The 27414-nt window shown below is 36.2% G+C and overlaps 1 pseudogene; it reads left to right on the top strand.

Moving 5' to 3' along the window:
* The first annotated feature begins 24338 nt into the window (after positions 1–24338).
* Positions 24339–25122, top strand: LOC111725988 (annotated as a pseudogene).
* The last annotated feature ends 2292 nt before the right edge of the window (positions 25123–27414 follow it).

Here is a 27414-nt window from a genome sequence, read left to right on the forward strand (position 1 = left end):
TTCCATGTCTTGGAAATTATGAATTGGGCTGCAATAAACATTCTGGTGGAAACATTTTTGTTGTAAAATGATTTTTGATTATCTGGGTATATACGTAGTAGAGGAATTACAGGATCAAATGGTGGGTCTACTTTTAGTTCCTTGGGTATTCTCCAAACTTCTTCCAAAAAGGTTGTATTAGCTTTGCATTCCCACCAGCAGTGTAGAAGTGCTCCCTTATCTCCACATCCACCCCAACATCTGTAGTTTTGGGATTTTGTTATGTGGGCTAATCTTACTGGAATTAGATGATGTCTCAATGAGGTTTTGATTTGCATTTCTCTGATGATTAAAGATGATGAGCATTTTTTCATGTGTTTGTAGGCCATGTGCCAGTCTTTTTGAGAGAAGTTTCTGTTCAAGTCTCTTGCCCACATAGAAATGGGGTTATTTGTTCTTTTCTTATTGATTAGTTTGAGTTCTCTGTGGATTCTAGTTATCAGACTTTGTCGGAAGCATAGCCTGCCAAAATCTTCATCCATTCTGAAGGTTTTTTGCTTTACTTACTGTGCTCTTGGATGTGCAGAAGTTTTTTAGTTTGATCAGATCCCAGTAATATATTTTTGGTATTGCTTCAATGGCCGGGGGGGGGGGGTCCTCCTTATAAAATATTCTCCCAGTTCAATTTTTTCAAGCATTTTCCCTGCACTCTCTTTCTAGTATTTTTTATAGTTTCATGTCTTAAGCATAACCAGTGAGAATCAGTTTTTGTTAATGGTGAGAGACGAGGGTCTAGTTTCATTCTTCTGCAGGTTACCAGCCAGTTCACCCAGCACCATTTGTTAAATAGGCAATTTCTCCCCCAATGAAGGTTTTGATCACTATAGATTTATAGTGTAGCCTGAAGTCTGGTAACGTAATACCTCCCAATTTGTTTTTATTTCTGAGTAATGTACTGGCTATTCAAGGTTTTTTCTGATTCCATATAAATCTAAGTACCTCTCTATTTTTGTGCCAGTACCAAGCTGTTTTGATCACTATAGATTTATGGTATAGCCTAAAGTCTGGTAATGTGATTCTTCCTGATTTGTTTTTATTTCTGAGTAATGTATTGGCTATTCAAGGTTTTCTCTGATTCCATATAAATTGAAGTACTATTTTTTCAAGCTCTTTAAAGTATGACAATGGTGCTTTAATAGGGATTGCATTAAATCTGTAAATTGTTTTGGGTAGTATGGACATTTTAACAATGTTGATTCTTCCCAACCATTAGCATGGTATGTTTTTCCATTTGTTAACATCTTCAGCTATTTCTTTTCTCAGAGTTTCATAATTCTCTTTATAGACATCTTTCATGTCTTTTGTTAGATAAATTCCCAGATATTTCATCTTCTTTGGCACTACCGTAAAGGAATAGAGTCCTCGACTGTATTTTCAGCTTGACTAAGATTGGCATATATAAAAGCTACTGATTTGTAAGTATTGATTTTGTATCCTGAGAGACTGCTGTATTTCTTGATCACTTCTAAGAGTTTTGTAGTTGAGTTCCTGGGGTTTTCCAGGTATAGGATCATATCATCCATGAAGAGTGAGAGATTATTCCACATTTCACATACAAAATTCTCAATAACAATACTGATACTCAATCCACCAATGCAACTCCTGAAAACAGTTAAACAGTTTTTGCCTTTGTTTTCCCTGTTGCCCCCCCTTGTTTTTTAATAATTGAACTATATGCACATTATTTGAGCATACAGATGTTACACACAACACTCTCTCCCCTCTAATACTCATTTAGTCCTCATTCTACAATTAATCATATATGTTTAAGGCTTGCCAACAGTACTAAGTCAATGTCTGTTTAGTTATTTTTGTCTGAAGTTTATTGTTTAGTGGATTTTTCAGGCAAGTTCATGGGAACAATATTCCCTATTCTTGCATGTTCGTAGAAAGTTTTGTCTTATATTTGAGTCAATTTTGCAAGATATAAAATTGTTTCTTACATCTTCCTTCCTTAGAAATTATAAATATGTCCTTCTATTTTCTTCTGGCGTAGAGCAGTGATCTTGAAAATATGGTAATAAGCTATTTTGTTTATTATAATTTACAGTCTTTTTGCCTATATGGCCAAAGAATGTTTTTCTTTGCATTTATACTCTAGTAATGTTGTTAAAATATATCTTGGTGTTGATCATTCTAACTCAGTATTCTTAAGTAGGTGCCATGCTTCTATAGTTTGAAATCTTTAAAAAAAATCATCATAGTAAAACTTTCTTGAATAGTAGTTTGTACTATTTGTTCTTTCTTTGTATAGTATTTTTCTTCAGGAATTTCTATTATTCATATGTTGAATTGTCTTTACTTATCTTCAATATCTTATACTTTTTCTTGAATACTTTTTTTTTTTGCAGTTTTTGGCCGGGGCTGGGTTTGAACCCACCACGTCTGGCATATAGGGCTGGCACCCTACTCCTTTGAGCCACAGGTACCACTCTCTCTTGAATACTTTTTATCTTGATTCATTTTTGTAAAAATATTTTCTTCCTCTTCACTATTTTACCCAAGGCATTGTGTGTTACATTTATTTATCTTGATTTCCTTCTGACTTAGCCTTTATTTTTGAAATAATGTTTTCTTGTTAATTCCTCATTGAGTTTAATTTCCCTTCTGTGTTTTTCTAACTCTGATTTTTTCATGTATTTTACCTTTTTCTTAAGGGCATTGAGCTCAGTTTGAAAAGGTTTTGACCTGATCTGTGTGCATGTCTTTCTGATGATTGAATTTTCTGCAGTAATGTTTTTCTGCTCCTTATTCTTTTTCTTATTTTTTATGGCATGGGGTAGCTTATGTTTATGTGAGATGAATTTTCCTGAACTTTTTAAAAGGTAGAATTAATATGGCTTTTCTAGCTTCCCAGAGCTCCTTTGTGTATTTGTTTTACAGCACTCAAGACTACTGCAGTTTGCTTTTTGTAAATTCTTGGTTCTGTTTCTCTCTCCCCTTTTATTTGGACGTTTCATCTTTCTGGGATCTCTGGTGCCCCCATCCTGCTCAATGTTGATTTCACTCCTGGTATTTCTTCTAAATGGTGGGACTTTGTCCTGGACAAGTGCACTGGCATGTCAATTTTGAGAATCTTGGGCCTTGTTCTCATTTCCTATTGGAATGGGCAACTCCCTGTAATTTCAGCTGATGTTCTCCAATTGATCTGTTCTGTTTTTAGGGGAGCACCTCAGTTAGTTTGGCATTTTCCTGTTCTCTGTTTTTTTTTTTTTTATAATTTTCCCCTGTTTGCTTGTACTTTGGGGTTCCAGGGGATACCTCATAAGCTAGTTTGTTTGAAAATATTGCATGTGAGATTTTCATTTTGTTATCTATGATTCCTTTATATGTGATAATTTGAAAAGATACAGAAAGAGTGTCACTGATGTGACTGTCATCTTCCCAGATTTTTCTGTTCTTTCAAACATCAATTTTCAAAATTTTCTTTTGAAGAGTAAAAATGCTTTATATATATATTTTTTAAATCCTGTCAGCAAAGCTTGTCTGGTATCAGATAGTAAGTCAATTTTACTTTTAGAACAATATTAATATCTAGAATCATTAAAAGTTAATTTTTCATCTATTATTTAACTTACCATATGTGGAAAAGTGTAAGCTGCAAGAGGAAAGTGCATGATGGCTGGATATCAATTGCAAGGATAGTGGGTCTATAAATTGACAATAACACCCAAGTGATGCCTTCAAGGGGAGTATGTAGGGTTCAGCTCAGTGGATAAGTAGTGGTGATTGTGAGGGTGTTTGGGGAGGGCATATATCGATAGCTTAAAAGACTATTCTTACTGTGAGCATTGTGAGTATTCTAAATGAAATTGATTTCATGTATAAAATTTGGATACAAATTTACTGAGGCCTTGGGGAAGAGGGTTTCAACAGCTTTTGGATATTTAGCAGAGTGGTTCTCAGGTTATAAAGTTTGCCTTTTAAGCAACATTCTTTCTCCCTCCCTCTTTTCCTCCCTCCCTCCCTCCTCTGTCTCTTGTCAGAGAGAAATATCACTGGGTTTGCAGAAAAAATGCCTCCTCAGATATCCCTATGTGTGCTGTGCAGTTTGCTACTCTGTTTTTGCCCTTGGGTCTGTGTGAATACACTAATATACTGTATCAATCTCTGCTGCCTTTAAAACTTAAATGAGACATGATTTTATTCATTTATTGAGGAAAATGTGCAGGGAAGTATTAGGAGGTAGCATTTCCTTTATATTCCTTGTTTATTTTGAAGGCACATTAAAAAGGCCTCAGTTACTTGAAGGTTGCCAAATGGCTAAGCAAAATTACAAAATCCCTTGCACGGTGAGTTTTAAAATGTGAAAATCTAAACATGCAGACTTTCAGATTTTGGTCTTACATTGATAATTCCCATCAAAAGACAAAACCAAAAACCTGACTGTGACTTTTTTCATTTGATGTCTTTTGGTCCATTTTTCCTTGTCGATTCAGTAAGATAGGTTTATATATTTTCAAAATTCCCTGTCTCCACTTGTAACCATCAATGATGTTCTTAAAATCTATTAAACAGTCATGATGTCATTACACTTTCCATTAAGACATTAGACTATATGCCATTTTGAAGTATTTAAGAAATGTTCAAGCTTTGAGGTATATATGAAGTTTGAGTAGTTAGAGAGAGATACATTCCTGTTATAATAGCTGAACTGTAAGATTTAATTCTACTCATATGTTTCTTTTTAAATTTTTCTTTTTAATTTAATTTTTTATTTCAATAGATTTAGGAGTACAAGTGGTTCTTTTTTTTTTTTTTTTTGCAGTTTTTGGCCAGGGCTGGGTTTGAACCTGCCACCTCCAGTATATGGGGCCAGCACGCTACTCTTTTGAGCCACAGGCGCCGCCCCAGATGGTTCTTTGTTATGTGTAAGTAGTAAAGTCAGGGTTTATAGTGTACCCATCACCTGAATAGTATACATTGTACCTAATAGGTAGTTTCTGATCTGTCCCCACACCCCTTTCTGAGACTCCAAAATCCCTTATCCCAATCCGTGTGAGCATGTCTACCCTTAAGAACTGTTGTAAATGGTATTGAGTTCTCAATTTGATACTTAGCAAGGCTATTATTAATGTATACAAGTGCTACTGATTTGTGTACATTAATTTTGTAACCCAAAACTTTACTGAATTTATGTTTCATCTCCTGAACTTTCTTCCTGGTGTTATTAATCAAAATTTTCAATTTTTAAATAGTCCAATTAATCACACTTTTGCTTTACAGTTTGTGCTGTTTTGTTTAAGAAGCTCTTCCCTTCATCTATGTCACAAAGAGTTTCTCCTACATTGTCTTCCATTATTTTATAGTTTTAGTTTTCATCCTTAGATATTTCATTGAGTTCTACCTCTAATTTACATATGATGCAAAGTGGAAATCCATAATTATATTTCTTTATATAATAAACCATTTTTCCCTGAGGCCATACAAAGAATAGTCCTTTCTTCCATTAATTTGTGATGCCCTTTCTGATATTAAGTCTTCATATCTTCGTGGGTCTGTCTAAAGGGCTTCTATTTGGGTTCACTGGTCTATTTGCTTCTTATTTAGTCTTCTCATAAACCTGGCTAAGATCAAGAGTTTGGCATTTTCTATGAAAAACTGAGCCATAATTTATGGCTCAAGATGGTATTTACCTCCAGAGAGGTTTAACATTTGTTTCTGCCAGGCTGCTAGGCATGGTATTGAGATTATTCAAAAGTGGGCTTCTATATTTATGAAGCTTGATTTATTTTTGGTTTTTCTTAACTCAGAATGTAGCCTATTGGTGTCACAACTAAAAAACGGTGGCATTTATTAGAATCCCCCCTTTTTGGACAGGCTGTAAACTTCAGTTTTTGTCTACATAATACTCAAAGGTCTTTAAAAATCTCTGCTCCACTTGTCAGCCTTTCTCAGCCTACTTTTTGAATTGAAAATATGCCTGAGTAGAAATGAAGCCCTATATGCTGGACTCATTTCCCTGAGGTTTTCTTCTCTTTTAACCCTTGGACTTGATATTCATTTCCTTGGTAATGAATGACTTCAGAAAGACATTTAAATACTTGCCCAGTATTTTAGTTATTCTCAGTGGGAGTATGAGCTCAAAACAACCCAGTCTATTATTTCTACAAACAGAATTTCAGAAACCATTTTTGTTGAACCCCATACGCTGTTACTCTACTAGGCCACTCCTCTTTCTAGAAATCCAACAGTAAACTCTTAGAAAGAAGGAACACAGGAATGAGTAAGTCTCCTCCAGCCCTGGGGTTTTGGAGAGCCTGTGGGTAGAGGAGTAGCTGTCGAGGGTAGCAAAGTCACCTGCATCTGTTTCAGTTTTTTAAAATCTTTTTTTATTTGAAATAATTTCAGATTTACAAAGAAGTTACAATAATAGTATAAAACAGTGGTTTTTAACCTGTGGGTTGCAACCCCTTTGGGGATCAAACAACCCTTTCATGGGGGTCGCCTAATGATATCCTGATAATGATCTGATATCCTGCATAATGATGATCTGATAATGATCTGATATCCTGCATATCAGATATTTACATTAAGATTCATAACAGAAGCAAAATTACAGTTATGAAGTAGCAATGAAAATAATATGGTTGGGGGTCACCACAACATGAGGAACTGTATTAAAGGGTCCTGGCATTGGGAAGGTTGAGAACCACTGGTATAAAGGATTCCCACATACCCTTCCCCTTCACTAAGCTTTCCCTGGTGTTATCACCTTATATAACAATGATACATTTGTCAAATCTAAGAAATTGACATTGGTTCAATACTATTAACTAAACCATGGACTTTATTCATATTTCACTGGTTTAACTACTAATAATGTAGGTTTTTTTTGGTATGTGTTCTACTATCTAGTCCAAGATGCCACTTTGCATTTACTTGTCGTATCCTCTAATCTGTGAGAATTTCTCAGAATTTCCTTGTATTTCGTTACTTTGGCAGTTTTCAAGAATAGTGGCCAGGTACTTAGTAGAATGGTCCTCAATTTCTGTTTGTCTGTTTTCTCAGATGGTTATGATAACAAGTTTGCTGTAAGCTCTCCACATTATATATCAGATTAGCACATTGTACCCCCTAAATGCATTAATGTACACAGTTATGATTTAATAAAAAATTTAAAAAATAGAATGAGATTATGGGATTTTGGAAAATATACCACAGAGATAAATTTCTCTTCTCACTCTGTCATAACAGGGACACACGATATCGTTGTGACTTATTATTGCTGATGTTAAACTTGAACACTTGGTTAAAAATGTGTCCTCCAGGTCTCTCCACTGTAGAGTCAGTAATATTTTCCTATTTCCATTCTATGTCTGTTTTCATTAGCTGTTCACCACAGAAGGAATTGTTTGCTGTCTAGACATCACCCTGATAGATTTCCAGGAGCCTGGATTTCTCCATGGTTGGGACAGGGAATGGTAGTCTCAAGGTAATGTGAAGAATAAAAACTAATAGGGGAACTTTAAAGCTGTCCCTCCACCTGCTTCCCACTGCTATAGCTGCTGTCTTTCACTCCAGGAAACTGCCTTCTCATTTCCTTACTCATTTATGAGAGACTTGCCCTCAGTCCCTTGGGGCATCTTAACGTTTTCATAATTTCACTTCTTCAGTTCATGGTTTCTTTTTACTTTTGTAGGAGGTGGTTTGTGAACTTGTCAGAAAGCAGAAGCCACCCCTCTGTAATTCTCACAATACTGTGGTATTATATAGTAGTAATGACCCAGTTTTACAGCCCAATATCCTGAGGCTTAGAGAAGCTAAGGAATCTGTTCAATGTCACAGAGCTAGCTACTTCCTGCACTGTTGAAATGCGCACCAAATGCCCTGGATTTAACCTTTATCGTCTACTGAAGTATATATGTTTTCTTCCTTAGCTTGGTAGAGCCAATACTAGGGACAATTTAGAAATAGACCGTGGCTTTGTGACATTTACTGGCAATTTTTGACCATAATGGCTATCCTACTACACTGGATACCAACAAGGGATGAAATGTTGCTAGATAAATGTTTTCTCCTCCCTTTAATATTCTTACCAATTCTTACCAAATTCTTACCTGAAAATGTGGGAGAAAGGTAAAAAGAAAAAGAGGAATATTCTTACCAATTCATTTGCCTTCTGCTCCATAAATATATTGCTATTTTTAAAAAAATGTAGAGTTCATAATCTTCAGGGTTTGGAAAGTCTTTGGAATAGAGATCTGAAGCTCTATTTTAGTGGTTTCTACACTTTTCATTCTAAGAAACTGGCTGATTTAGAGATGTGTTATGTAGTTCTTCTTGAGAAATTTTCAATGGTATAGGTTTTAAACAATTACATCTTAGGTTAATTCAAAATTTCTTTAGAGACAGTTTGAAAGCAGATCAGTGGGCAGAGTGGTTGTTGATCAGTGGCAGGGTGTGGTATTAGAATGTGGATTTTGTGGGTGTTTATTTATGTATGTATACTATGTATGTATATATAACATACATATAAAATTTTGTTTCAAAAGTTAGGAAATGTGAATAAATGGATTTTAAACATATGTTCATCCTATTTATATGTCAAACTACCCATATAAGTAAAATTTTAATGTCACATTTTATGTAGTAAGTTTTGTTCTGAAGTCGGAACAGTTATGGTTCAATCCCTGATACCTATAATATCTATACATTCTGGCAATTAAGGTAAACTTTAATGTTAGTGTTATTTTAAGGTAATTGACAGCAAATCACTATTTCAAAGCTGTGGGATCACTTCCGAACATATATATAAACCTCATAGATTGACCATTTTTCCAGATAGAGAAGATAAGTCTAATAACCTGTTAATTAACTGGGACAACAACATTGAGGTATCCATTCTTTAAATGGTTTTACCTCATTGTTGGTATATATAATAAATATACAAAAAAGAGATGGTATGGTAAAGTGAAAAGTGTACCAGATTAAAAGTCAGGAGACCTTGATCTTAACCCTGAGTCTATCGCTGACAGTAATGATGAAAAAATATACATGTGTATCTTTTTAATATTATTAAACATTTCTACATACATTTTATCATTTGATATTAATACCTGGGAAACATATTCTTATCAATTCTTTCTCTTCAAAATATTTTGGGCATGTTTATGAGGATACTGAAGCTCAAGAAACTAACATCCTTGGCCAAGGCACCTGGAAATGTTTGGCATTTGAATCCATGCCTTTGTGTTTTGGAATTTGTGATTTTTCTGCAGCAAAATTAGATTCATATATAATAGGCTATAGTTTGAGATGAACTACTTGGCTGTTTAAAAGACTATTATTTAACTCCCTCATCTTAGTTAGAAATTGTGGCTTCCTTCTCTTTATTGTATACTTATTTGGGAGAGAGGAGAGAGTATATAAAGTGAAAACTACTAAATCAAGTACAACCAGGCATTGTCATTGTAGATGTGATGACAATCTGGAATAAGCTATCTCTTGCAGGAATCCTTACTGCAACTCAGCCAAGGCTAGTTGAGGAAATCCAGATAAACTTCCGGACCAAAGAGTATATACTATCTGAGGATCTAGCCATATCTAATATGACAGCAAATTTGAGACTGCTATGAATTTGAAGATTTGTTTTCCTAGTCAGTAAAATAATTTAAAGTAAAAGAGATTCTTTATGTTTGTAAGAGATGTGTCCAGAGACCCTTTTACTTCCCAAGTACATAAGTACCACTTTAGCATGGCATTTGTGTGTGTGATTATTATGTGCAAGGTTTTGTGCTAGGTATTATGTGGGGTATCAGGATGAGAAAGGTAATTTTTCTGTCCCCATGAATTTATAGCCTCATAGAGAAGGACATATAACTATATTACACATTAAATAAAGAAGTAATCACTATATACTGGGTTTCATTTGATAATCAAGTGATTTAGGTATACTACATGTATATATTTTCTTATTTTTGCTTTTGATTCTTTTCTTTTTTGTATTAGAGGTATGACTTATATACAGTAGAATGCACAACTCTCAAGTGGACAGCTCAATAAATTTTTGCATATATCGAGTCCTATGAACCCACCTCTCAGATCAAGATACAGAGTATTTCCAGCACCCCAGAAGGTTCCTTCCTGCTCCATTTCAATACTACTCTTCCTCTGCTGAGTAACCATTATTTTAGCTTCTGTTACCATACATTAGCTTTGTCTCCATTCAACTTGATGCAAATGAGATCATACATTTGTATGTATAATTGCTCAATTCATTTATGTCGTCGTGAATAGCATATGTTTGTTCTTTTTTGTTTCTGTGTAGTATTCTGTTACTGGAAATTTGAGTTACTTTCAATTTTTAGCTTTTATGAATAACACTGCCATGAATATTCTTGAACATATCTTTTGGTAGATATAATTACACTTATCTGTTATCTACTTACCTAGGAATGCAGTTGCTGAGTTATAAGCATAGGCAGTTATACTTATAGGCAGTAGATACCAGTTTTCCAAAGAGGCTGAACCAATTTCCATTCCTGGCAGCAATGTAGGATGGTTCCAGTTGTTCTACATCCTCCCTAATCCTTAGTAATTTTGGAGCAGTCTTATTCACTGTAGACATTCTAGTGAGGGTAAGGTGGTATCTCATTGAGATTTTACTTTGAATTCCCCGATGGCCGATGTTGAGCAGGTTGTATATAATTATTGGTCATTTGACTACCAATTTTAAAGATTTTGTCAAATATTTTGTTCATTTTAAAAAACAATTTTTACTTGTTTTATGGATTTGTAACATTTCTTTATAAATTTGGACAAAATTCCTTTCTTAAATGTATGTATTGTGTTTTCTCTCAGTCTGTACTTGCCTTTTTACTCTCTATATGTGATTTTTTTTTGATGAGCAGAAATTCTTAACTTTTGTAAAGTCTAATTTATTGATGTTTTCTTTTATAGTTAATGCTTCTGATGTCCTATTTAAAAAGTTTTTGCTTACCCCAAGGTTATGAAGATATTCTGTTGCTTTTTCTTCCAGAAGACTTACTAATTCCTTGTTCCCATTTAAGTCCTTGTTCTGTTTCAGATTAAATGTATATTATGTGAGATTAGGTGTAATCTCATTTGACCTTTAGCACTCGTTCTGCATTCACTTGTTTTGTGAGTCTCTTCTAATTCAACACTAGAAGAAAACTTTACCTTCACCCACAGTATTTTTAAGACAGGGCAATATCAATGCCAAAGGACAAACATGTTTAGACATATCAGTGCTTCCATGAAGCCATTTCAGCAGACAAATCTGAGTGAGGTACATCTAGGCAATTCACTTTTAAGAGCAGATATTGCTTTACCTCCCTGCTAATCTATTTCTAACCCATTCTGCACTCAGAGCAGGTAGCATTAGGTGGTCTAAAACTATAAAGATGAATATATCTGCTACATGAGCTTCAATTCTTAGCTTCTGAATAGTTTCTGCTGTGCAGGGCTTTTTAGTAGCCCATGTGGTATGTAAGGGGCTATATAAATGCAAATTTTATTTCATTTAGAAAGGAAATGAGCCACACTAAATGGACATGCATACAACTCTGGAATTAAAAGGAGAGTGGATTCCTTCTGTCAGCAGGGCCAAAACAATACTCCATATCCAAATACATCTTTTTTAAAAGTCTTAGAAGTTAAAAGGAACATGAGAGTTTGGATAGGAATAGAAAAAGGATGAATTCTTTGTTCCATTTCATTGCTTTATTGCTCAATGGCTATGCAGCAGAACTCACTGTGTTGGTTTTCTTTAGTGATTCCTATCTCTGGATGACCATTGGGCTCAACTAAGATGCTTTTTGACCTAATTCTAATAATTATTTCTAATAATGAGAGACAAATTGTTGTGCCATTGTTGGATAGAGACTTTTTTATTCCTCAGCAGACTGGCGAACAATTTAGGAACAATGTTTTCTGGAGAGAAGGAAAGATCAAGAAAATTATGTGCTTGTGGTGGCAAGGGGCACATGTATAAATGTTATATCTTTCTTCCTGGTAGCAGAAATTTCTTATTGGCATAGGAGGAAAATCTCATTGCATTATCAAAAATAATAACTGAAAAAAGTTTGAATCCATGAACAAACATGTCTTAATTTTCTAAACCTTGGAGTACACAAGAAATATGAGATTTTGACAGGATGGCTGCCAAGATTACCCTCAAGCTAAAAACACAGAAATGAGGGTTCAGCACCTCTAGCTCAGCAGCTAGGGCACCAGCTACATATATCAGCGCTGGTGGGTTTGAACCCAGCCTGGGCCTGCCAGACAATGACAACTACATCCACAGAATAGCTGGGCATTGTGGCGGGCACCTATAGTCCCAGCTACTTGGGAGGCTGAGGGAAGAGAATTGTTCAAGCCCAAGAGTTTGAGGTTGCTATGAGCAGTGATGCCCTAGCACTTTACCGAGGGTGATGTAGTGAGACTCTGTCTCCAAAAAAAAAAAAAAAAAAAAAAAAATGCACAGAAATGAGGACTAAACTGAGAAAATAAATTAAGCACTCAACTGTATTCAAAAGGAAAAACAGGATTCATCTCCAGTTTCCAGAAACAAAGAAGGGATGTAAATTCATAGTAGAATTTTATGAGTAGAAAGTCAGAAGTTTGAAGGAAATTGACTAGATATAGGCTCTAGGTCGGTAGAATTTGAGGTGATTTAAAGACAACAGTAAATTCTTTTCCACTTTCCCATCAAGAAGTAGAATTTACATTTTTACCTAAGCTTGCCTGTCATTTGCTTTGACAAATAAAATGACATATAAATAATGCTGTATAATAATTAAAGTCATGACTTAAGAGATCTGCAGGTACCATCTTTCCCTTTTGGAATGCTCCCTATTGGAATCTAGCTACCATGCTGTGTAATGCTCCAGGAAGTCTCATTGGGGGGTCATATAGAAAAACACAGACACTTCTTATACAAAAGCCCCAGGCAAGATGACCAGCAATAACTCAGCTATAGGAGTCAGCCATCTTGAATGTTTCATGTCCAGTAAATCTTCCAAATGACTGTACCCCAGCTGGTGTCCATGTGGAGCAGAAGAATCACTCAGCTGAGCCCAATCGACTTGCCGGTCCATGAGAGACAATAAATGGTTGTTTTTATTTTAGCACAGTACATTTCTAAATAGTTTGTTATACAGTGATATAGAAAATCACACAAGGATCTGAGATTTTAATGCTCACATAATAACAGAATACAACTGTCCCTTGGTATCACTGGGAGATTGGTTCCAGAACCAACTTCAGATACCAAAATCCACAGATACTCAAGTCCCTTATATAAAATGGCATAGTATTTGCATATACCTACACACACCCTCCCTTATACTTTAAATCATCTCTAGATTATTTATAATATCTAATATAATGCAAATGTTATGCAAATAGTTGTTAACACTGTATTGTTTAGGAAATAATGACAAGAAAACAAAATCTGTAAGTATTCAGTATAGACACAACTAGCCATTTTTTTTCCTGAATATTTTCAATTCACAGTTGGCTGAATCTACACATGCAGAACTGCCACAGCTATGGTGGGCTGACTGTATATGGCTTCAGGCCCACACAATATAGAGGAGAAATGTTGGAACTAAGGCCTCTGCATAAATGCAGGAGATGAGAATACTGTTCCCTTGGTAAAACAGAAACCAGAGTTACTCTGCTCACTATTCCAGCTATGTACAAGGAAGCTAGCCACTCTTGTCTTTATTAGGGGACTGTATGAAAAAACATTCTTGGGTGAAAACTGAAGCCTAAGGCTAACATTATACATGAGTATGGAGTCTATAAATTTAAACTTTGAGCAGGATTTCTCTAAACTGTGAAATTAGCACAAACACTGATCAAGGAGGAATGAAACCCCTTGAGTACTTCATAGAAACAATTTAAAACTGCTGTTGAAATACTTCCACAATTTAAGGTGGCTGTGACACTTACTGGAGTGGGGAATTTTTGCTGAAGATAAGCTCACAGTAAATATTTGTAAACCACTTGAAGAAATGATTCACCTTGAGGAAGAGAGCAGTCAAAAAACACAGAACACAGAGGATTAGCAACCCTTGAACATGAAATAAGAAATCCAGTTGAAGAATGTATTTTTTAAAAGTGTGTTTAAAAATAATTTTGAAGAAATAATAGGAATAAAAACTAAACTTCAAATATAAACAATATACATATTTTTAAAGATACATGCCTTTGAAAACAACCAAATTGAACATTAAGAAATGAAAAATATTGGCAGCACCTGTGGCTCAATAAGTAGGGCGCCAGCCCCATATACCAAGGGTAGAAGGTTCAAACCTGGCCCCGGCCAAACTGCAACAAAAAAAAATAGCCGGCCCTTGTGGCAGGCCCCTGTAGTCTCAGCTACCTGGGAGGCTGAGGCAAGGGAATCGTCTAAGCCCAGGAGTTGGAGGTTGCTGTGAGCTGTGATGCCACAGCACTCTACCACAGCACTCTACCATGGACAATAAAGTGAAACTCTGTCTCTACAAAAAAACAAAAAACAAACAAACCAAAAAAGAAATGAAAAATATTGTCATTGAATTTTTTGAAAAAAACATGGAATGTTTTTAAACAACAGAATTAGCCTGATTGAAGGAAGAATTAGTGAACTAGAAGACAGATTTGAAAAAATTGGTTCCAATTATTATAGAGTGATAATGAGTGTAAAAAATTGAGAGAGATTAAGACACATGAAAGGTAACAGGCAAAGTTCTACCATATGCCTAATAGAGTTCAAGAAAGAAAGAAGAGAGGTAATAGCAGAGAAGGAATAACTGAAAGAATAATATACTAAGTATTTTATTAAAGGTCTGCCAATCATATTTACATTTGTTATCTAATTAGTTATCATCATAGAGAGGTGAGATTCACTGTTATCCTCATTTTCAGTTGAGAAAAATGAGACTTTGAAAAGCTACATAACTTGGCATTATCTTTTTCTTCCCTCTATCGTGGTGTCTGTTCAAGTCCCTGTCTCCCCATTCCACTGGCCCTGCTGTTTGGCCAAGGTCACCAACTTCTGTGTGGTTGAAGCCAGTGAGTTTTAATCGCTCTCCTCTTATAGCACTCACGACAGCAAAATGAGCTTGCCTGTCTCTGCAGCCTCCATCTCCTTTTCCTGCTTTTTCCATTGAACTTTCCTCTAAACCAGTGGTTCTCAACTTTAGTATGCAAAAGAGTCACTACATCAGCATGCTAAAAATATAGATTTTTGAATTTTTTGTAGTTTAAACTATTTCAATGCAAGTAGACATCTTTCTTTCAGTTTTGTCCCTGTGGATTGTTCCTTTTGTGTTCCATTTATCTCCATTGTTTATACACACCTTTCAAGCAAGTAGGTTAATTAACAAGCAAGCAGGTTAATTCTTTAACCTTTCTTTCTTAAGTTGGTCTTATTCTTCCTTTGCTATATGTAGGTTAACACATATTTTCTTAGACTAACCCCTTTTTCTTTGTTTCCTTTTTGCACTAAGTCTCAAATATTTATTTTTCCATCATACATCTCCCTTCTAGTGAGAGATAAGAAGACAATAGGTTCTGAAACATCTATTATTCAAGCAAATGCCTCTGATCTTCACCTCCCAGAGTAGGGTAATACTGCCTAGGAGCTAGCCTCCCACTGTTCCAACATCTTTCTAAGCCAGGGCTAGAGTCAATTTACAGTAGTGTCTTCTGGTACATCTCAGCAATTCTGCATTGTCTCTTGGAATTTGAGCTCCATAAATTCTCTGGTTTGTATTTGAACTTGCTTTCCCTTCTATAATAACTATGTCTCTCCCCAATTGGCCAAACATTGCCAAAGGGTAATTGGAGTACTTGTTTATGATAATCTGCAAAGTCAAATGCTAGTAAAAGTGGGGTGGAGGGTAATAATGGCTGTGTAGGGTCCTTGAAACTTCTCTATCCAAATCTAAAGAGTAGCACACGAAGATGAGTCAGGGAGAAGAGAGGAAAAGAGAGATGGAGAGGGGAAGGGAGAATATGCCAGCACATGAGAGCAGAGAAGCTGAAAGAGAAGCTCAAGGAAGAGGAAGAGGAGGTGAAGGAAAGAGGGAAGGAGAGATTGAGAATGTTGGGCCCTAAGAGGGCATCCTGAGACTTCTGGTTGCTCAAGAGCTACTCATGCAGTCAGAGGAAACCAGAAAGTGAGATAGAGCTAATGATTTTTTAAGGTATGATAAATTAAAAATCTAATAAAACTTCACTCAGCAAATGCCCTATTTTGAGCAGGAAAAGGTAGAGGTAGGCCATGAGTAGACAAGAGATCCCCGATGAGTCTCCAGTCTCCTTTTACTTAAGTCCATTCTGCATCACAAGCTGCTCAACTACTATTCTCAACAAACAGCTCTGGCCATTTCATTCCCTTTGCTGAAATGACTCCATGAGCATTGTACCACCTGCAGGCATCCTCAAACTATGGCCCACAGGCCACATGCTGCCTGCCTAGGACATTTATCCGGCCCACCTGGTGTTTTTGCTGCCACTGCCTGTCCTGCTTAGCAGCCAACTTGTCTCGGGGCCCACAGTCTGGCTCTGCAACAGTCTGAGGAACAGTGAACTGGCCCCCTGTTTAAAGTTTGAGGACCCATGGCCTACTGTATAAAGTCAAAGCTCTTTAATCTAGAATTCAAAGCTTGCTACAGTCCTACCCTAGAGTGGTAGGATTCCTGCCGTAACTCCAGTCAGGTTAATTTCTCACTATCATCACCTCTTTTTCCTTCTGTGACTTGGTTGATACAGATTCCTTCTCTTGAACACACTCCTCTTACTGTTTGTTAAATGATATCTGTATTTCAAAGCCTAATTCCAATGCTACCTCTTCCATGAAACATAACCAGATATCTCACCAGAAGAGCTAGGTCATTATTTGGAACTTATATAGAATTCCACAAATATAGTAATACACGGTAAACAAAGACAAAGCACTTACTATATACTCTATCCTAAGTGTTTTACATATTTTAAGTCAATCTTTATGACAAACCTAGGAGAAATATTATCCTCAGTATATAAATGAGAAAATAAAGGCAGAGAGTTTAGCTTAAATAACTTGCCTAAGGTCACACAACCCTTATGTTGCATTTAGTGCATTGCATGTAATGTGGTTGTATATATTTGCTTTATATCCAAGTCTCACCTCTTCACCTAGACACTGATTTCCTCTAGTATCAAGTCTTTCATATAATGTACCTTATAAAACAACATTGGTAAAAGGAAAGAAGGAAAGAGAAGAGGAGAAGAGAGGAGAGAGGAGAGCAAAAAGAAGTGAAAGATCCCATATCTTGGCTGAAAGACTACGATTATAAGCTAAAAGAGCAAAGTCACATTTCAGTGGAGAGTACCTTCATATCAATGGATACTAGTCCAAAATTATTTCACCTTTCCATCTGCTTTATAAGTAGACAATAAAGATCCATAGCATTAGTGTTCTAACAGAGAAGGATAATTCACTAATTCAGGTGGTGTTACTAAAGGGTTAGTGTTTGCCACTTTGAATTTAATATCTTCGCTGGCAATAATTATAATGCAAAAGTCTTGAGAGATTATTGTTTTTCTTTATTTGTTACTGATCTAGGTGACAACTTTTAAGATTCCTTAGACCAGTAGTTCTCAACCTTCCTAATGCTGCGACCCTTTAATACAGTTGTTCATGTTGTAGTGACTCCCAACCATAAAATTATTTTTGTTGCTACTTCATAACTGTAATTTTTACTAGTTATGAATCATAATATAAATATCTGATATTAGACGACCCCTGTGAAAGGGTCATTTGACCCCCAAAGGGGTCACAGCCCACAGGTTGAGAACCGCTGCCTTAGACATTTAAGATTTTGTGATTCAAGAAAACCCCATGTCTGACCTTGGCTGTTTGCCTCATTAGGTAACTGAACAGTAATGGCAGTCTCCCATTCTTCAAAGGATGAAGACCATGCCGTTCATGTCCATCTGTCACAAGTGGTAGCAACAGGGATCACTGGAACCCTTTCTGTCTCCTTGTGTCATTGGTCACTCCCTCCAGACCTGGTACTTTCCTGGGGGTTGGCATACTCTTTCTTCAAAGGGCCCGGTAGTAAATATTTTCGTTGATATGGGCTATATGGGTGAGTTGCAACTACTCACCTCTGCTGTTGTAGAGCTAAAGAAGCCGTAGATAATAACTTCACAAATGAGTGTAGCTATGTAAACAAAACTTTATTTTATAAACTCAGGCATTGGGCTGGATTTGGCTTGTGGCCTATAGTTTACCAATCCCTGTTCTATACTATGTAATGCCCTCAACTTTGCCCACAAAGGAGACTGTTTAATATCAAAATCAAAGACGTGAGTGGAAAAATTTGTAAGGAAGGGGAGCACATGAGTGTCATTAATGAATACTGTGATCTCTTTTGCAGAATCCCCTCTTTTCTTAATGCTAACTAACTCTTCTGTGTTCAAGCAAACAAATTCTTGATTCACCTCCTTTCCAGAGTAAATATTTTTCACCAGCCTTCTTAAATCAAGATTTTACATTTTAAGTCTTAATAAAAGTGATGTTTCCTATGTATGATTAGAAGCGTAACATTATAAATGTGACTAGCATTTAGGTTATAAGGGATATCTTACTTCTGCATCATTTTGAATTTATCAAAACTGTCAGAGAAGACTTCAGGAATGGTAAGCAAGAGAAATGGTAGACTGGGTCCAAATTTATTTCTTTCCATTTTACAAGATAAGGATAAAAGTATGAGAAAGTGAGTTACAAGGAATAACTGAAGCATAAAGATGAGAGCTTTCCAATACTCAGAAGAAATAGGTTTATCCTTGGTATTGACCTCAGCCCTCACAACACATCTCCCAGGGGAACTGGGGTCTGCTAAAAAGTTACTACATTTTGTAGTAACCAAGAGCCTGGATATAAGCAGAGCTTGATTTTCTGTTGTACCAATGGTGGCTTGAAGATGATGGAGGGAAGGCCTATTCTCTCCCACTTTTATGGCTGCCAGATTGTGTTCTGACCTTTAGCTTGCACATGGTAGTAGCTGAAGCTTAGGTATCTATATCCTTTATTTCTCTCAATCTGACTCATTTTCCTATTATTCCTAAGAAAGTAAGTTCTAGGATACTTTCTTCAAAACAGGAAGGGCCATCTCTGATTTCTGCTTTAAGAACGGCTTACTCTGTTGAATTTCTCTCTTCTCTGCCTCCTTCTTCCCCTCTGTTCCTTTTTCCATGCTCTTCTCTTTCTATATCCATTCCTTCCCCTTCCCTCAGACAGCTTGAGCTTTTTCCAAATGCATGTTCACCCTTTAGCTACTTGACTGTTTTCTACTTCTACTTTGTGTTTAAATTTCAATATTTTACAAAGGTCTCTCCTCATTAAGTTATCTAGTTTCTAACTTTGGAAAGAATTAGAAAGCTAAAAAAATTATTTAAAAGCTTAAAAAATGGTAAGCTGGCTATTTGGAACTGGGACCACTTGTTACAGAATGACAACATTGTAATTGATAGTTATGTGACTAACCAATCCCAGAAGTATCTTAAACCTATGTAGCTTTTCCTATTTTCTAAAGTGCTCTGATACAGAATTCTTTCTTCCTACTTTCTTCTAATGTAATCAAAATATTCATGCCCTCAATGCATTGAATCTCAACTAAACTTTAGAGATGTAGACAGAGGGAATAAACTGAGCATATATGTCAGAGTCTGACATGTTTGGGGGACTTTTGTGAACATTATCACACAAATATTCACAACCATCCTCAAGAATGGCATTTTTGTACCAAGTTTACAAATGGGAAGGTGAAGGTTCAGAGAGCTCACCTTAACTTGGGTTAATCATACCATAGACTGGGTGATTTATAAAGAACAGAAACTCATTTTCTCATCGTTCTGGGGGCTGGGAAGTCCAAGATCAAGGTACCAGAATCTGGTCTGATGAAGGCCTTCTTGCTGTATCCTGACATGGCAGAAAGGCAAGCTCAAGTAGCTGAATGCTATATGAAGCCACTTTTATTATTACCTTAGTCCCACTCATGGAAGAAGAGCACTCATGGCCTAATTATCTTTAAACGCTGCACCTCTAGACTCAGTTACTGATGCAGGAGCTTCCATTGATTCAGAGATACATGCCCTTGACCATGCTGAATTAATGGGGATCTGAGTAGAGATCAGATGCTATCTCATATGACTGTTACTGTGTAGGTTCAGAGACACAGGCAACTCCTTCCTATCTGTATCCCTCTTTGGGATCCCTTTGGGCTCATGTGGTCCATTAATGGCTTTTGATTCTGAGCACCAGACCTGCATGTATTTAGCTCTATCCCTTTTACAAGGTCATAGGATGAATATGAGATGAAGATGAGATTGAACCTAGGTCTTATGCTTTTAAGTTGTTTGCTCTTTCCCCCATAGTGAACAGTTGATCAAACATTGGGAAATATTTGATGCATATGTGTGATGACCTGAATGTGGGAGTTTATAAGGAGGATGCTTGTAGGCTACAAACAGTGGGCCAGAATAAGGAAGAGAGGAGAGTGCCTGGGGTGTAAAAATAATACCAGTGAACATTTGTTTAGTTTTTTTTTTGTATGCTCAATATTATAATCAGCTATTATATCCATTTTCCCATTTAATCCTTTCAACAACTTTTTGGGGCACATTCTATTATTAATATTGTGACTTTTGCAGATGAGGAAACTGAGACTCAGAAAGATTAAAATGTCTTACTTAATGTCCAGAGCTGGTAAGTGATACAATTGGGATTCAAGTCTTAATGAATATATATGCTGTTTTTAATCCTGAATTACCTCTGTTGTTTCCTCTCCCACCAGAATCTGAATTACAGAACATATCTGGGAACCTAGCTCACCTACCTTTCTGCTGGGTCTTTGCTTCAAGTTCTTTTAAAGGTTAATGAAATGTCAACTATAATATCACATCAGTGTCCAATTGTAATTTTCATCTTACACAATAAAATGTGAAGCTAAAAATCTCCTACCTTGCAGGTTAAATACCTGGGGAATATTGAGGAGAATAATCTCTAAGGAAAGGTTTTAGCTAAAAGATTTATTAAGCTGGATCTTTCATGGTCCAGTGGAAGCTTTGTCTGTTGCTTGGCAACTGGTTTTAGAGATGGTACAACATGATCCAATTGACAAGTGAAAAGAAATATATATATATATGTAATGCCAAATCAACTTGTTTGTCACATCAGCTAATTTTTGTCTCTAATAGCTGAATCATTTGTCCTCCAGTCAGTTTTTTATCTAGTTACCAATATTACTCATTCCCTAGGTAATAGGTATACTATGGCTTATAGCAAAATGCTAGCCTAACATCTGTGATGTTCTTTTTGCAAAGAAAAGAAAGAGCTTTTTCAAATCCCAGGATAAGTGTGGTTTCTCTTTGGGGAATGTAAATCTTAAATCGCTTATATGAGAAGTACAGGAAGAAGTTCACAAAGGATGGCAGGACATCCAGATTCTTAGTGCCCTTCTATCCATGCCCACTTTCAATCGGGTATAGTTTTACTTGGCTTTTCTAATAGCTGCTAAATGTGAAAACAGCAAGAATAGATCTTCTCCCTTCTTCACTATGTGCCTATTGTACACAATCTGTGAGTACACCTAGGGAAATTTCAGGCAATCCACTAAAGCTGGCAGCCTGAAAATGTTTTAATTACAAAGAACTCCAGTGGCAATGCATTAGAAGCATGGCAGGTCAGGTTTGAGAGTCACACACTTCGTGTATGTATGCATATATATGTGTGTGTGTATATATATATATGAAAAATTTTTTATTTTATGGCGGACGCATCTCGCAGGTCACCGTCAGAGCACGCGGCTCGAGAGTCACACCCTTCTACGCATATCTTTGGCTTTCACATCTTCCACTACCTCCAATTTAAGAGCTTTTAAGTGGTAGAGCCAAAATTTAACCCAGGGTCATGAACTCAAGATAAAACTGTTTCCACACCTCCTCTTCTTCAACTGTCAGAAACACTACTGTCATTTTGATGACCAATGATATACCTGGGATCACTTCTGGTGTTATGTGGGAAATCATTCTATAATATCTAAGTGCTGGCCTAATACGATAAACCAAAGAGTGTTTTTGTAAAGCTTATGCTTGGACTCAACCTATTGGGACAGCTTCCACTTAATAAATGCTAAAGGAAGACAAGCACTCAATGACTGTTTATATTTACTACCCTTACAATGTGGTGTGGGCACTCACTGTCATGGGTGTGTGTATGTGTGCATAGTTGTATAATTATGAAATTAAGAAGTATAATTATGATTTTTGATTATAAATTCACAAAGATTATCTTGATTATAAAATTAACTACTTCTATCAGTTACTTGTCAATCAAGTGATATACAATATATTAGATGGGTTTTTGAGTCAGTTAATTCATCCATTTAGATGATCTCACACAAAAATTTAAAAATATATGCATATGACTGATGACAGCATGATTTTACTGCAAAAAGACCAGAAACAACTCAAATGCCCCTCAATGGAATATCAAATGAATAAACCATGGTAAGGTCACACAGTGAAGTACTATGCAGGTTGTATTAAGGAAGGAGGACAAGCTGCATAGACTGGAGTGAAATAATTTCCAGGCCATGTTGCTAAATGAAACAAGCAAAGTATGGAAGAGGATTATGGTATCCTAACTTTCATGTAATGAAGATAAAGTTATGAATATGTATATCAATATTTGCTTATATTTTCAAAATGTATAAGACTAAACATTTTAATTCTTTTTAAAAGTTTTATTTTGGTTTTAAGTGATGCATAATAACTATACACATTTATGGGGTATGAGGTGATATTTCAATACATGTACATTGTGTAATGATCAAATCAGGATAATTTGTATATTAAAATGGCTGCCTATAGAGCAATGGAGGAAACAGGATGGAGAAGATAAAAGGAAACAAAGAATTCTGAGAATGTACCTTGTTATGCAGTCTGTTTTAGAACTATGCTAATATTTCACATAATTAAAAAACTCAAAAATAAATTAATTTAAAAAATTAAAGAAAACAAATCTAATTATATATTAAACTGATGTCTTAACTATACAGAAAAAATAGCCTCAAGTGACTTTAAAATACAGTATATTGATTGTATTGATTTTCTAAGGAAAAAAATCCACAAAGAAATCTTAAATTATACTTAATAAGGTTATTATTAGTATGGTTTATCTCACAAGGGTACAAGTGAATCTTTCTAGAAGTAGAACACAATAACTAAGAAAATGACATAAAGGCTATGTTAACCATTTTGACGAAAATATTTCAAATTGTATATGAAAACACCACACTGTAGCCCATGATTGTATTAATGTACACAGCTATCATTTAATAAAAAAAAGAAAGAAAAAAAAAAGGAAAAGGTCTTGCGTTAATGACAACTGAGAAGCAACAAGCCCCGTTAGAGCCTAGAAAATATTTCAAAAATGCAATACTTTGATAAAAAAAAAAAAAAAACACCAAGGTTCCTTGGAGAAATGATGGATTCTGTGTCTGGAGTAAGGAATTGGGTAAGATGAATTTCTAGCTCTTTTTATACCAGGAGACAGAGGATGCTATAGAAAACTATTCCAATTGTGTCAAAAGGACACTGGACCAAGATGGGGCAATTTGATCATGAAAAAGAAATATGATGGCAATTAATTGATGTGCATGAGTTCATAATGACAGTTAAGAACTATTGTCTCTAGAGGTTCCACCAACCAATTAAGTTAAAAATTGATGAAGTTGCAGAATCAAGTTTTAAGTCTTCCTTTCTTGTATATGAGGAAAAATAAAAGTTCATGAAGGGAAGTTTCTCTTCATGGAAAAATTCTTGCTAACTGATACAGAACAGAATTAGAAAAAATTAGTATTTTTTAACTATTAAAGAAATAATCAATGTAGCCAACAACTATTAATAAATGTCAAACTATTAGGTGAAAGGTTGATAGCTTCATAATGAAAGGATTGGGCTGAATCCAGTAATCATGCTCACGTTATTAAAAATGGAACCAACTTTGGATGCTAAGTCTCAAAGTCTATCAATCTGTGGAATATAAAAAGTTTATGGGAAGAGAAGAACAAGTTAAATGATACCATGAGGAAGTAATCATCAAAATCCATTCTAAACCATGCTGTATTCTTCAGAACAAATACCCAAAACCGTCCAACAAATCCCTAACATAAGAATTTACAAGAAGGAGGGGGACTTCTCCATTTAAAGTCCACATCGCCCAGCCGGGCACCTTGCTCAGGTCACAGTTGCCTGGACAACCACCAGCCCAACCACTCAGCGCCCCCGACTGCATGGGAGGCACGATCATACTGGCTCAGTCAGAGAGGACGTCCTTTAACTATATGCTATGAAGGAGGCTGCTGCAGAAGCTTTAAAGAGGAAAGGATGAGAGGTGGCTGAGTTGGACCTCTATGCCATGAACTTTAATCCCATCATTTCCAGAAAGGACACCACAGGTAAATGGAAGAACCCTGTGAACTTTCAGTATCTTGCTGAGTCTGTTCTAGCTTATAAAGAAGTCTGTCTGAGCCCAGATATTGTGGCTGAACAAAAGAAGCTGGAAACTGCAGATAAGCTTGTGATATTTCAGTTCCTACTGCAGTGCTCTGGAAGTTTGCATGCATGTATGCTGCCATGTATGACAAGAGACCTTTCTGGAATAAGAAGGCTGTGCTTTCTATCACCACTGGTGGCAGCAGCTCCATGTATTCTCTTCAGGGTGTCCATGGGGACATGAATATCATTCTCTGGCCAATTCAGAGTGGTACCTTGCATTTCTGTGTTTTCCAAGTCTTAGAACCTCGACCGACATACCGCATTGGGCACACTCCAGAGAATACCTGAATTCAGATCCTGGAAGGATAGAACAAACATCTGGAGAATATTTGGGATGATACACCACTATAGTTTGCTCCAAGTAGCCTCTTTGACCTAAACTTCCAGGCATGGTTCTTAATGAAAAAAGAGGTATAGGATGAACAGAAAAATAAGAAATTTGGCCTTTCCTTGGGCCATCACTTGGGCAAATCTGTCCCAACTGATGACTAGATCAAAGCTAGAAAAGAAAATTCATAAGACTTGATTTCCTTCTAAAAAAAATAGGAAGAAACTCAGTAATTCAATTATAGAGACTTCTGACCCATAATCAAATGCAGAATGGACCTTGTAAATCTTGTTTAAAACAGATTACTGTATTTTGCCATGTATAATCCACACCCATGTTTTTGACCTAAACTTTCAGGGAAAAAAAATATTTCACTTTAATTTTATAATTCAAATTTTTGCTTATCTTTAGTACTTGTTCTTTGTATTACAAAGAAATTTTGGCATTTATTCTTAAATATATTATGGTATAAGAAATTTTATTAGGGCAGCACCTGTGGCTCAAGGAGTAGGGTGCCAGCCCCATATACCAGAGGTGGCAGGTTCAAACCCGGCCCTGGCCAAAAACTGCAAAAAAAAACCCCCCAAGCCCCCCCCCAAACCAAAGAAATTTTATGTAACAAATACTTACAAAACACTGTACAAAATGTTTTCCAATAATTTTGTAAAAATATCAGCTAGATTGCTAACTCCCACCTGAAGTACACAAAGAGAAACATGTCTCTCTTCACTGGCCAAAAATGCTTTTGTTGCAAGTTCATTGTAAGTTCAAGAAAACTGATCAACGTATTTCAGGATATTATTTTGCATATGGATATAGGCGAAATGCCAATATGCCTCTGGCCAAAAAAGCCATTTGAGAGAGAGCAGTGAAAAGACTTTGTGCAGGCATACTTGTAAGGAACTGAGGAAGAATCCCATGTGGCCAGGTTAGTTGTGGGCCTAACATGACAAAGGCTTTGGCTGGAATAGCATTTCCAGGCTGTGTTAAGGAATTAAGGTTGACTTTATAAAACCAATGAAAAAGCCCTTTGGAAAACTAGCCAAATACCCATCAGTAACCTTTCCTGATCTGTGGTAAGGGACGGAGGTCACTTGCTGATGGGTCCGGGAATGGAGTAACCTTTCCTGATCTGTGATGTGTGATGAAGGTCGCTTGCTGATGGGTCCGGGAATGGAAATGTGCTAGGGGACCTCAAGAGAAGAGGAATTTACCCAATGCATACAGGTATCTAATGGCACAGATGAAACCTGGGCTTATGAAAGGCTTTTGAGAAGTCTAGCCTAAAAATTCCTTATAAAAGTTTCCAGCAAAACCCCCTGACTTAAAGCCCACACAGGAACAGAGGTTTACACACAAATTCCTATATGCCCAAGAAGTTTCTCTATGCTTTGCTTAAGGATTTGAAGTAACGGTCTCCAAATGGCATGGTCAGTAAAACAGACATTCAAATCGTCTCTTTCCCCCATAGCCTCAAGCTTCATCAGATAAGAACAAAGAAGTAATGGCTAACAACATGTTCTCCACTAAGTTATGTTTAACTGGGTTATGTTGAAAGGTGTTGGTTGAGTGGATTACCAGATTACTAGGAGCTAATCAGGAGGTAGTTACATGATGTTTAATTGGATCAATGAGGTCATTGCTGTATTGTGCGCATGTATGAAATTCCCTATATAAACCAACCATGAATAAAGAAGCTTGCCATTTTGCCTGAGTGAGCAGATGGTCACCTTGATTTAAAACACAATTTCAATAAGTGTGCTTATTCTCTGCCACATGGCTTTTCTGCGAGACCCTTACGGCAACATATGGATATCATTATTGCTTTCTAGAGTTACACTTTAACACCTAAGCATAAATAAAAGAATTAAAAACACTTCTATAGATATGAAATTAGTGCTACCCAAGTATAGTGTGCAAACTTATTTTTCCCTCAAAAATTTGGGCAAAAAAGTATGCATTATACATGGCAAAATGCAGTAATTAAAAAATTGACCAGGAAGGATATTGGGTCTCCCAGAGTAGATGTTTTCCTGTGGCAACTGCAGCATATTTGTCCCTACTATAGGGTGTTTCTTCCCACCTGCAAATAGAGGAAGGTGGAGGACTTGAAGTCAGAGGTCAGATTTTGCTGAGTTTTTTGCTGGGTCCGTAGGAACCTGGGAGAGTATTCACTTGTAGTGCTTGGTTTAAACACTGGAAGTGTGTCTGACAAATGGTGAACAAATTGCATACTTCAATTAAATCTTATTTTAAATGTTGTCAATTCTGTACAGAGAAAAGTCTCTGATTTGAACCCACGCTTATGTAAATCTTAAGTTTGCTTTAGTGTCCTACATTAACCTACCCACATTTTTCTCTATTATAGGCACCAACAAAATAGAGAGTGAGGTGTAGAGAAGGGAAATATTGACTAAATTTAGCATGAAGTGAATTCATCCTTGCCTATCAGTTATGATGGTCACTCATGAGCAAAACACTGT

Source organism: Otolemur garnettii, unplaced genomic scaffold (genome assembly GCF_000181295.1).
Source record: "Otolemur garnettii isolate 467f Iridium unplaced genomic scaffold, OtoGar3 scaffold00051, whole genome shotgun sequence".
Taxonomy (NCBI): Eukaryota; Metazoa; Chordata; class Mammalia; order Primates; family Galagidae; genus Otolemur; species Otolemur garnettii.